Source organism: Mastacembelus armatus, chromosome 22 (assembly GCF_900324485.2).
Source record: "Mastacembelus armatus chromosome 22, fMasArm1.2, whole genome shotgun sequence".
In the NCBI taxonomy this organism is placed as follows: Eukaryota; Metazoa; Chordata; class Actinopteri; order Synbranchiformes; family Mastacembelidae; genus Mastacembelus; species Mastacembelus armatus.
Window position 1 is genome coordinate 9,498,029 of NC_046654.1, and position 13,332 is coordinate 9,511,360.

Sequence of the window (13,332 nt, forward strand, 5' to 3'; positions counted from 1 at the left end):
AAGAAGAGAGGTTTCATCAGGTGTCAAATGCTGTGGACCGTGTAGAAAAAAAAAAAAAAAAAAAAAGCAATAGAGTGAGGTGCAAAAGAGACAAGGGTGAAAATAGATGCATAAAAATATTCCTTCCATTACTATGGCCTTTGGATACACTCTGAATGAAACGGAGAGGTTAGCAACGTGGGCCATGTTGCTAGGAGCATGATATAAAGTCAGTATGCCATGGGAATCCACAACAGAACTACAGGATCAATTAGTGGCTGGTTACTGGATGGGTCAGGCTGCATGAAGTGTCCAAGGATGGAGGTCGATCAGTGCCGACTGCAGGAGGGTCCAAAAAACACACACTAGATACTGTAAATGGTAGGACCAGGACTTACCACCGACCTACATGCTATTTACATGTTATTTTTTTTATTCTCTAACAACCCCCCTGCCCAGTACAGATAACAGGGGTGACCATCTATACATGTATCAGCACACAGCTTTGAAGTGATCTATGAAACGCACATATGTGAAACTAAGATATAAGTCAAAGATTATACACAGTGCTCACCCAGTGCAACAGCTACACCATATCTTCATGTGCAGCTCCCCTGCACCAACACAAACAGCAGAGAGATCAACTTCAGTATCAAACTGAGGAAAAAAAACTGTTTAAAATCATGGCAGGTTTCCAGTGAACCAAACTGTGAACAGAACCCTCCAACCATGCATATGCAGAATTAAACAAGATCAGTACAATGTTGTAAATCCAGTAATACATAACTAAAAATTATTAACAGTGGTCCAAGTGCAAGATGTCTGTATGCTCTTGTTGACTTGTTTTACAATAAAACAGCTGCAGGAAATGTTCATTCATTCAGCAGCTTAACAAATCCAGAAAGCCATGGACCTTAGTATTGTTTGACACATAGACACATTAAGCAGATGAAAAACAGACTGGTGTTAGTCTAAAATATCAATACTAGGAAGAGAAATGTAGGAGTGTAACTAAATTCCAAACATCAGTGGCATAATTCCACTTTCCACAGAGGCAACAACTCTTTTAAATGTCCCTTCCTGACATCTTCCTAAATAACATCAACACAGCTTGATGGAAGGCAGCTGGACCAATGCACATTTGGACCTACAGCACAATTTTATCAGCGTTGTTGTCACCAACAGAATCATGTCTGGATTTAATAAATGGAAAATAAAAGTGGGAAAATGAGAAAGCTAAGAACACAGACTCATCCACCCGTCATCTAAACCCACTTATTCCTGTTTAGGGTCATAGGGTCATAGGGATCTGCTGGAGCCTATCCCAGCTCTCTTAAGGTGAAAGGCAGGGGTAGACCCTGGACAGGTCACCAGTCCATCGCAGATGAACACCAACTCTTCAACAATAGTTTGATAAAAAGAACATACCTGCAGGTTGAAAAGCATAATTCTGGGGTGGGGAGAGGCTTACAGGGAGAGTGGTGTTATCACACATTGGACCCTGTAACACTTCAAGGCCCTTACACCTCCGATGAGCTCAGAAAAACTAAAGCCTGAAAGAAAAGGCAGCATATACTACCTTTAAGTACATTATTTATGAGTTTGAATTGAGATTTGATCTTATATATGTGATATATGTGGACTGTACAAGGTAATTCTTCTCACGCTTTCCTACTGCTATTCCTCACATTACTGCATACCTTCCCTACAGGATATCCTTGTCAGTCCCCATCCTCCCAAGTCCCTCTGTTTTAAATGGCCCCATTCACTTCTTTTAATTGGAGAGTGTGAGTTTTGTCACCATCTCATTAATGTCCAAGTCTCTGTGCGCTCAGGCAGTTCTGCTCCAGTAGGCACATCTGCCCATGCTCATCCATGCAGCCGCGGAGGTGTCAGACACAGAAACACACACACACACACACACACACTCACATACTCACTCACTCAGTAACCCATATGCACATGCAAGGTATTGTCACTTTGGCTATTAAAAGGAAAGCTGGACCGATTATGATCCCATTCAGACAGACAATAGGTCTCTGGAGGTGAATGATGGCACATCATATGGTGCAGGGTGGAATGGGACCTTGTCTGGAGATGTAGGAGAAAGACAATTGAGTAGAGGAGATGAAGAGTGGTGTGAAAGATGTTAGGAGTGGAAAAGAGGTAGTGATTGGTGGTAGTGGAAATCGTGACTCACTAATTTACAACAGAGCAAAAAATAAATAAATAAACATGCACAAGCCTACTGTTGGTATTGTGGATGTTAGGAAAAGATTTATGAAAGGCAAAAAATGCGTACAGAGTCAAGATTAAAATGAGACAAAAAAAATGAGCATGACTGATTTGGCTCATTCCTGTTATCACTTTTACACCTTCTTTACATTTCTCAGTAGCAATGCTGATGGCTGTTTGGCATTTTTGTTTTTATGCCGTTCCATTTTGTAGTTTACGCGTGGTTTGCAGTTGGACCACCGATTGGATCCACTGATTCACCACCTGTGTCCACCATGTTCACAAAGAATGCTGGGAAAACTTGGGCTGCTGCATTGGAAGGAGCTTTCGAAAAGACAGCCTTGTTGTGACACAGTTGGCCTTCAAAATGCAGCCTTGGAAGGTTGCAGCCCCTGAATTACCATCCTCTACTGGTCACTTAACAACAAGTGGACCACTGAAATGCATTTATGCTCATAAACGTCAACATTTTTCAGTGTGCCTCATGCTTGTTTCGCACGCTACAGAGCAGAGGATTCACATATTAAAACCGCCCTTGAAGTCTTTGGGACAGCACATGTAATAAAGGATCCAAATAAAGCACTCCTGGTGGAAATCACAAGCATCCGGAGAGAGAGAAGAAGGCAGAGTGAAAGTTTTAATGTGTCAGCTGTTTTTTCAGGGCTGTCTCATAGGAGAATTTTATGTAAGTGGTTTATTACGTGCTTGCATCATGGGGCGACAAAGGAGAGGAGATGCGGAGCATTTATGAGATTAGTACAAAATAAAATTCTGCTTAGAGTGATCTCCCTTGCAGAGGACATCAGCTGTCAGTAAGAGAGAAAGAGAATGGAAAGAACAGGGTGTGGCGGTGGATTCACTGTCAATTCAGAAGTCAGAAAATAGCAACATCCAAAACATGGTTCGGGAATATGGTTAGGAGGTATTAAATGTTTCCAGGGAATAGGACGTGAAGGGCAGAAAGGGGCAAAATGTCTCAGGTCTCCATTACATTAAGTGCATGGTGACGCCACAGGCAGAGCAAGTAGCAGCCATGTCATATGTATGACTGTCATGCATGATGTTGGCACCTGCTCATTGACTTGAAGTACAAGTGTAGGGTTATACAGGCAGGGATTTTCAAGGTTACAGGGGCGAATTCAAGCAAAAGACAGAGGTCACAGACTATTTACTGTGTTAGCCTGACTGCTCTTGTTCACATCCATTCTCATTTGTTATGAGTATGCCATGTATACTAAAAGCCATTAAACAAAATGAATAAAAGCCGGTCGTTTTTATATGTCCATCACACAGAACACATATGGATACATTTCATCAACCTGTAACTCTTTGCCGGTGGGTGGCAATTTAATTATAAAAATTATAAATGCCCATTCTATGCACACCCCAGAACCAGCTGATGCATGTACAGTATAAATATTTTTCTATAGGCGAGGATACTGGGGCAGAAGGACATTAGGACAGTGCTAGTTTGCACAAAGTGTGGTGGAGTGTAGTATTTCCTAGTAAGATTTCAGTGCAATATTCCTTTAAAATGTTCTCTCATTGGACAGTGATTGTTGATCCCATTCTTAGGGGACAGTTTTTGCAGCTCCAGGACAGACGATCCATTCTTGTCCTACTTAAGGTTGATTATGGCGACCTGTCAGCGTTTGCATTTGTAACAGAAGCAGATGTAGATTTGACAATTCTGTCAACAGTTTTAAATAAGATGTTGCTTGTACACTTGTGACTATTATGTACTCAGATTGCACTGAACTTGTTTGCTTGTCTGCAGCAAAATGTGGATTTTTTGACTTTGCATTAGATGCTGTTTTTTCATACAGAAATACTCCACATTTTTAGATTTGTGTCATTTAAAACTGGTAAGATAACATGTATTTTAGCTGCCTTGCAAAAGTCAGAATCCATTCTCTTATTTTGGGAAGGATGGCAGAAACAGTGTAAAAAACATCTCAACTCAGTGATAAAGTATGAGGGGAAATGGCAATGCATCGCTCAGAGGGTGACAAAGCCAATCTGCCACATCAAGTCTACTGCCTTGAGAACGGAAAGGTAGGCAATACATCTGCAGAGTCTGAGCCGCTGCCGGCTCTGACGCCAGTTAGCCATGCATAGAAACAGCTGGGCACTTTGATTCATTTGTCCGAAGGCAGTGATTTATTCGTTTGTAAGGGACCCGCTTGAACTTCACAATGGCTTTACATGGTTTGAATACAAAGCCAACATGCATTCCCACTCGGACTCACTTACTGTTTATCCAAGTTTTTCTCTCTTTCTCTCCCTCTCTCTCCCCTCATCTCTCTTCTCTTTCCTTTGCATTAATCAGTTTTGACAGCTACCAAGAGGAGTGTGTTTAATGTGAATTTTTATCATGATTAATTTTGTTTGAAGGAGGTATCTCTGATCCATTTTAATGGGCTATCTGCTTTGATTTTTCCATACATAGGCTGCACTGCTGGTTACTCTATACCAAGGGCCAAAAAAGAAATTGAATACTTTCTCCAAAGTCAGACTAGTATATTGAAACAACACCTAATGATTTATGTTCATTTCGTGAACCAAGAAAGCCAAAGTAAAACGCTTTTTTCTTTTTTGCACTTCACACAGATATAATATGTCTATAAGACAATAATCCCTTTAGTCCTGTTGAAATATCAAATCACTGCATCCTGTGACAAAAAGAATTTCCAATAGATTAAGTAGTAAGTCTTCCAGCTGGTGCCAAAATTGTATAATGTGTTGATGATAGGATATGTGTTGTATGTATACCACATATCAGAAGCAGCACAATAAAATCACATGAATAGCTTCTATTAAGACTAAAAATTTGTCCTGTTATGGATAAATCTTCTCTAATGATCACTGAATCACAGCGAGTGTATGGACTGCAGCCGACAGCAGCAGCACCATCTACAGACAAAAGCACACTAACAGATCATGCCATTTATTTCTGCAGTCTCTTCTTCTCATCAGCCCCATACTCTCAGGAACACACACACACACACACACACACACACACGAACACACATACACACTGAATGAGGAAGTGCTGACGCCGGCATTTCATGCTGTGTTTTCCCTCTCAGCTCTTATAATCTGTTTTATCTCAGGTGATGCCAATAGCAGGTTTAATTAATGAGAGGATATTCCTAATGTAATTTAGCCGGTGCAGGATTATAAAATGACACATCACTCTGCAGCCTGCAAGGCAATGAGAGAAAGATACATTGATCTGGGAAGAAGGGATGGGAGGAGAAGAGAAGAAGGTGAGACGGAAGTATGACTTTTAAGTACTGTCAGCACCACATCAGAGCTCTGGTTACTGCATACATCTATGTCAAATCTGCATGTGTGTTTCTGTCTATTTGTGCTTGGATATGTGTCAGCAGCCTTACTTTCAAGGGGTTAGGATTTATCTTGCTTTACATGGGGAGTCCCATACTAATTAAGTCTAGGCCTATTAGAGTGAGCTCCTCATCCTGAAGCGTTACAAAGTGTCACTCTTCTCTTCATCCTGAGACCCAGCAAAGCAGCAGGCAGACAAACAGGAAACATGGAGTTATTATTAAAATCCAGACTGCTGATGTCCTCTATACCACTTATTGGGTGCATTTATGAATGAATAGATATACACAATAGCTTACTCCTGTATGTTTACAGAAATGCTCATCCAAGGTCATCTTTTATAAAGTCTGTAACGTCTGCATCAGATTTGTGTCATGCACAATTAATTCATAACCTCTGTTGGGTATTGTCTTCATTTTTGACAGCTGTGGAATTCTGTATTTCACATATGGAACTTCAAGGAGATTCATTAAACATATGTATGAGTTAATTTGGAGAAACTGTCTCCTTTTTCATTGCTTTTTAAGCTTCGGTTCAAAGATATCAGTTACCAATTTTTACATAGAGGATTTCATGCTCGGCTGTGAAATTCTGTGCTTGGTTTCTCATTTAAGAAGAGCAAATTCACATATTTTACAGGTCTCGTGTCTCCACCACTAACTCCATTAACTTGTCAAATCAGTTTGGGAGGACGAGTGATTTATTAATCACATTGTGGACTGCAGCATGGTGAACTCCAGGATTTCAAAGTTCTTTTTTTGTTCAAACCCACTAACTTGATTTAATGTTGTATGTTTGGGAACAGGCTGGGTAGGTTCAATTGCACCTGCAGTTTTGGATCCAAATTAGGATGTTTGAAACAACTACATGTGTTATCTTGCTTTGACAACTTGTAAAAGTGATTATGAGTTAATGTCGGACTTTAAAACTGACGTGCTGTGTATTTTCAACTAATGCATTGCTCTCGTTTTCTGCCAGTGTATCTATCTTTTAGTTACTATAATCTGAAAGGACTACAGTAAGTGGTGTGTTTACAGACCCAGATGCTAAGTAGTTGTTTTTGTTTCGAACAGATTTGAAATTTTAAAATCCCCAAAATATTTCTAAGTACAGTGCTAACTCCAGGTCATAGATTTAACCAACAGATTTCAGTTTATGGCTTAGTGTCTTCTTTCAGCCTTTCGTTTTTCACAGCCTGACCATCAGGTTTAAATTTAGAGTCTGGGCTGAGCTGTTAACATTTGGCACTTTTGTGGTGTAACTGTCTCACACACTCTCATTCCACAGAACTTGATTTGTTTTCCAGATGATTTGTAAAAGCTGCAACACATTCATTTCAAGCCACTTAAACATTAAAGGCTATAAAATGCCACACATTTGGAACATCATTTGAAGAATTTGGAGCGGCAGAGAATTTTGTAATTGGCAAGATTAATAATATTTACAGCATCGAGATGCAAATCTCCCTTCGCCGGGGCCCCATGAATAATTGAGTGCGAACAATCACTTTGAATAATTCATTTCTAAATATTCTTCAGTGTGTTTTTTATGACCAGAGGGCAAGCTGAGTTTTGTGACAGCAGCAATGTGCAGCGGTAATTACGCTGAGTGTCTGCGGTCCCTCTTAATTGCTCGGAGAAGTTCCTTCGCGCCAGCAGGCTTCTTCAGAAAGAGATGGAGAATAAAAAGACAGTAAAACAGAGACCGAGAAAAAGAAGAGAGTAAACAATTCTTCTCTTTCGATCCGTCTTCCAACTCATATCCCTTTACTATGCTTTCCATCACTGAGTTTTTCTGTCCTGGCTCTCCCGGCCTGTGGTTGTTGCTCATGAGAAGAATATTGATGCTGATGGAATTAATTACTTGTGGTGTTTTTTTTTTTTTTCAAAATGTATATCCTAACAACAAGGTCTGCTTGGGGGGAAGAGCACTGGGAGAACAGGGCAGACTTTGACGGAGGTGGGAAATTAGGAAGGGAGCTTTAAGAAAGAAATAAGTTGATGTGTGCAGTGAGGCCTCCAGACCTCCAGGACTTACTAGGAATACCGCACTCCTGATTAAAATCACAGCTATCATTAAAGCGGCGCCCAACTCGCCGTTTTTAATTGAGGGGTTTTAAAGCAGACACTGTGACTTGACTACAAAACACAGAAAGCGGAGGCTGAACCTAAAGGCGCTTTCTCTGCTTTTCCAGCTGCTCAGGCCACTAATGTTAATGATGGATCCTCCTGCTGTTAAGGCCAATGGTGTTAATGATAAATACACCAATTAATTTTTCAAGAGGAAAATGCACAACAAATAACCTGCAAGTTCTGTGCACAAACATCTCATCAAAACGGTTTTATTTACTTCATGGTACTTTTTTTTTTTCCTGCAGGTGTTGCGCCCAGGCTGCAAAGGTTCCTATTTATCATAGTTGTAATGTTGTTGTATTCTCTTATTTTGCATCACATGAATGCAATCACTGCACAACCAAAATCTCCCTTAATAACTCAGACCTGTTTTTCTTCAGTCAGATCCCTTGAGATCTTGCCAGTGAGACATGGATGGTCTCTCTCATTGGCTGTGGCAATGTCAGGACTATTGCAGACAAGAAAGCACTTTGTAAAATTTTATTATGCCTTGATAGATGATGTGCACCTGTTCTAATTACAACCATAAAACACAGTTCCAAGCTTCATCATCCATCTCTTGAAGCGGAATATTCTTGGCGCTTAACTCAAATCCCCTATTGTGAGATAATAACACAACAAAAGATTTTATGCTTTGGAGCTTTGGCAGGATTTAAGGTAGATTACCTGTTTTCTGCTGTCTTCTCTTGTTAATTACCTCTAACAACAACACTGTTGTACTTTGTCAGACGCCCAAAGCCATACTAACACCCTGTGGCCTCTCATCATCCTGTCTCATCTCTCTTCTCCTTTACTCTCTTCTCCTACACTTTTGCAGGGTAGCCAGAAACTTAACCAGAGGCCTCGCTGCCTGCTATCGATCCTAGGTGTTGCAGTGATGGCTGAGAGATTGCCTGCACCAGGGAGTGATCTGGGAGCCGGTGCAGGATTAAGGAAGGCATGGATTGCTATTGATTTCTATCTGATACAATCATTTCATTTGGGCTCCGATCTCCTTCCTGGTGCATTGTGAGCAAATCCACAGCACAGATCTTTTAATTCTCCCCCTCCCTTGCCCCTTTCAAAGGAACACAATGCTATAACATGCCACTCTGCCAAGAGGGTTAGTACCTACTGTTGTTCTCGCCATTACAGCAGAACTTATTAATTAAGGGCTACCGGAGGACCCAAGAACTCAGGGGCCAACCCCCATGAAAGATATGGGATGAGGTCTCAGGGAAGATCTCAACTTGACCAGCTGATATGTTCCAGTGGCTAATACAGCAAAGCTCAGCTGTGACAGATTTGTGAATAGCAGGGTCATTTACTTTGATTGATTGTTTTCTGTAGAGAAAGCCCCATTTTCTCCCTGAAAATAAGGCCAATTTATTGAACAGCAGTGTCTCCTGGGTGACTGTTTTTAATTTGTTGTCTCTGCTGACGAGATGTATCACTGTCACTGGATTTATGTCCTCAGCTCAACATGCAAGGGGTCCTTTTAACACTCACACTCATTTTACATTATGGAAACAGATCATCGATGCTTCTATGTGATAGATAAATGAAGAGCAGCATACTCGATACATAGGGCCATGACACGTATCCTTTCATACCACTTAGACAATAATTCCATTGTCCAAATGAAGTGGTTTTGCCATGGATGGTGCCGTACGCCTACACTTGTCAGATAAGTGTGTGTGGATGGATGTTAAGTTAAGATGTGTAAGTGCAACTAATAATGTGTTTATCTCTTGTACTTTTCTTACCAGGCTTATGGTGGCTTATTATCTCAGCCTCTGCACTTCCAGACTGATGAATTTCACATACAAGTATCATGCTGATACAAACACGCTTTGTGAGGGGCTTGTTTTGTAGCATGCTCTTCAATTAGTCCAATTTATGTAGCAAAGCCCAGATTCACCTTCAAAGCTGGGAAGCAAACAGCCAGGCTCCTATTGATTCGGCCTTGCTTTTCCTCTCAGCCATTGATTAAATCTCCGGCATTATTTGCTATACAGGCCGGGTGTGGGGTGGGATGGGGGGGGTGTTATTGCTTTGCTCCACCGTTACCTGTCAGTTTCCAGGCCTACCAGACAGAGAAATAAGGCCACCAGATGTGATGAAAACAAGTGCATCTTTCACTACATCCCCCCACGCCCCCAGTTTTTTTTTTTTTTTATCTAACTCCAGGAACAGATTTGTCCCTTAATGAAGGTCTCACCGCGGAAACGAGAGTGGTCGAGGGGGTCACAGGGGTTCCGGGAAACACCCTTTTATCCTGGGCTGGCTTACCCTCACAGCCACTGGAGATGATAGTGCCCCAGTTCAAGTGTTTGACCCCTCAGATTGATTTATCGTAATCAACTGCGAACCAGGAAGAAACCGGAGGATGCCTGCATTGTGGGGAAAGGCACCTTGGGACCACAATCACTAGACCCTCCATCAATTTACACATGACAAGAACCAAAGACAGAGAGCTGCCGATGGTGAGGGTGAGAGAGAAGCAGAATCAGGGGGCTCAGCAAGGTGGGGATGGATTGATGAATGTGTGTATATGTGTGTTTAGACGTGTGTGTGTGTGTGGATGGGTGGTGATAGTGGGATATAGGATGGAGAGTCCCTAAGGCCAAGACAGTTAATTAGCTTTGTGAGAAAACAATCACACTAACAAGCCAAACAAACTTATTAGACTACTTCCATTATCCTTCCCTCTCTCACAGGGCCACCACCAAAGTGGCAGTTTGAGAGACAGCTTTTCTTCAGCTGTAGATATAAATTCACAACTCTGCACGCTGACTCTGGTCAGACACAGTAACATACAGGACATAAACACTCTTACATTCTTTAAACAGATGACTGCCCTTGTGTGAACGAAGCTCACTCAATCAAGCGTTTTTGCTCTTTCACAAAACACTTTTAATCACTTCTGACATGTAGCCAACGTATTTGTTTTGGCAGGAAATGAGACCAGTTCAATTATGTGTGAGATACAAAGGGAAATTATTCCACAAGCACCCTTTCTCACTTTCTTCAGGCATGACTGCACCACTAGCTTTATGTCACTGGTGTACAGTACAAGCCGGTGATAAAAATGAGCTCTGTGCATAAAGTGGCATCTGCCCACGCAATTTGCACCACACCGAATGGCCAGTCCTGAGCAGCCACTGGAAGCACAAACATACTCCCTCTTCCTGCTAGTACTTCAACAGATTAAATAATGCTCAACATAAATTCAAACTGAAGGGAGTGGAATCAACAATTTGGACTCAAATCCCAGCAGACAGTGTGATTTGAGACTTTATATACTCTTTCATAGAAAGGTGGCTTCTGCAAGCATAAACATGTGTCGTTTCCCATGTTCATCCATCTTAAACACACAAACATTTCACAAAGTCACATAAAACACTGATACACATAATCAAAAATGTGTTCATTTAGGTTTATTACCAATGTGAAATGCCACATTCCTGTGTTAAAGCACATGTAGGCTGGTACCACTGACATATGGGCGCTTGGGACAATATGTCATGTTGTACGGAATGAGGCCACAGAGTGTGAGCAGATGCTGTCCTCCAGGGGTGTGGCTGGCACTGGACTGCTTTTCTTGGCCACTGTCCATGCTCTCCCACTGCTGCAGGACTGTAGGAGATGCCTTTAATATGGCTTTAAGTCCCGTTGAACAGTGGGGAACCCAGGGATCCAATTTAATACCAGCCAGCTGCCTAGCTCGCCTGCTCACAGATGCCATATGTAGGTCTTAGTGCGAGTGAGTGGGAGCAAGTTGTGTGACAGCGTCCCAGTGTGTTTCCTTGTTTTAATGATGCATGCATGAGTGTGGTTGGAGTGTCTAAATGTCTTCTTATCCCTATTACAAACAAGCAAACCATGCTCTATGCTGGATAAATGTGATCAGCAGACGTTTGAATATCAAGTGAAAATATTTGGACCAGCAGAAAATCAAGATAAATGTGTGTGTGATTAATAAGATGTATTCATACACATTCTTCTGTCCAATCAACTTTTCAGCCTTTTTCATATCAGCTCTATGAGAGATGCATATATATCAAATGCTCACACAGAAAAATTAAGACCAGCTACCCTAAGGCAAGTTTTAATGATGTTTTGCATCTGATGCTTGGAAAGATAAGTTAAGATAGATAGGGCACAGCATTACCTTAAACGGAGGTATTATGTTTTTTTCCTGGATTTTATAGCCCAGCATCAGGTACCAGTTAAATTAAAAGGATGAAATCACAGTCAAAACATGTAATCCAGCACAGATAGTTGCTGGTCTGGTCTGTAGGGTGCGGTCTAGAGAACAATTAAAAATGTGGCATCCTAAGAACAGACAGGCCCTGAAGTGCTCTCACCTCTTGACAAAAAGTTGAACCCGAACGCCCAGCGTCGCCGCTGATGGGTTGAGGGGGGCGAGGTTTGACACTAGGCCACTGGAGACTTGCTACCTTAACCTCAGGCCCGACCTTCAAACCACAGCATCTCTCCTGAAGCTACTGTCATTCAGAACACACTTAGTTTAGTGGTATTCACAGCTTACTTCAGTGATCTTATAAGCAACGTATGTGTGTAACAACTGAGTGCGTGCGTAGTTTCAGCTCACTGTTTTTACAGAGGGGACTAGCTTTTACTACTTCATTGCTGAAATAGAAGTGTGGCTTACAAAGACTCTTTTGAACAGAGCTGTGCCATCATTAAAGTTTGCTGACTTTCACTAGTTCCACTATGTGCAGACGATTCTTCCTGATTGATACAAATACACATTATTTAGAAAGGTGATGAAGGAAATGAACAATTACAGTTAAGTGTTTCTGGGTATGTGTGCGTGTGTGTGTGTGTTTGTGCATGTATGCGTGTGTGTGGCTATGGTGTGAGCAGAGTAATGATGCGCTGTGTCTGACGGGAAAGTCACATCTTAATGATGGATGGTCGATTATAGAGAGATCTTCTGGCTCGTCCCAGGCCCAATGTGCTCTGTTATTAGCATGCAAATAAATGGCTCATACCCAGCAGCCTCTTCACTCTACTCGCTAACACCATTAGATATGCAGCCCTGTCTCTCCATCAATAAAGCATAGTCATATTGGGAAGTTGTGTTTGTGTGTGTGTGTAAGAAGGAATGAGTGTTTTTTCCAGACTGTGATTCTCAGTGACGTCATGGCCTTTTAACAAAAGAGCAAAACCTTATATTGTGAGAACACAAAAGGTTCATTCTTTATGGGAGAAGAACAAATCGTGGTTAAATGTAAGAGAGAAGGGGGGATCTGGAATCTTTCTGACTTGCTTGTGCACATTTGTTCACATATATGTCTTACATATATCTTACATCTGCACAGAGTGATGAGTAAGTTTGCTTTTCACACTTGTGACTAAACATAGTTTTAAGCATACAATATAGCATGTGTGCATGACTGTGCTGGGTTGAGGGCACACTCTTTGCCAAAAGGCATTTCTTAATTTACTACCTGGCAATCCTCAATATGGAGGAGGCACGCCATCCAGGGGTGCATAAATCTTTGTAACATACAGGTTATTGCTCTTTTTATGTTGAAATTCTGCTTGCCTTCGAATGTTACAAACAATGTTTGCTTTAACAACACAATCTGTTCTATACAACTGCCATTTGTTTTATGGACTATATACG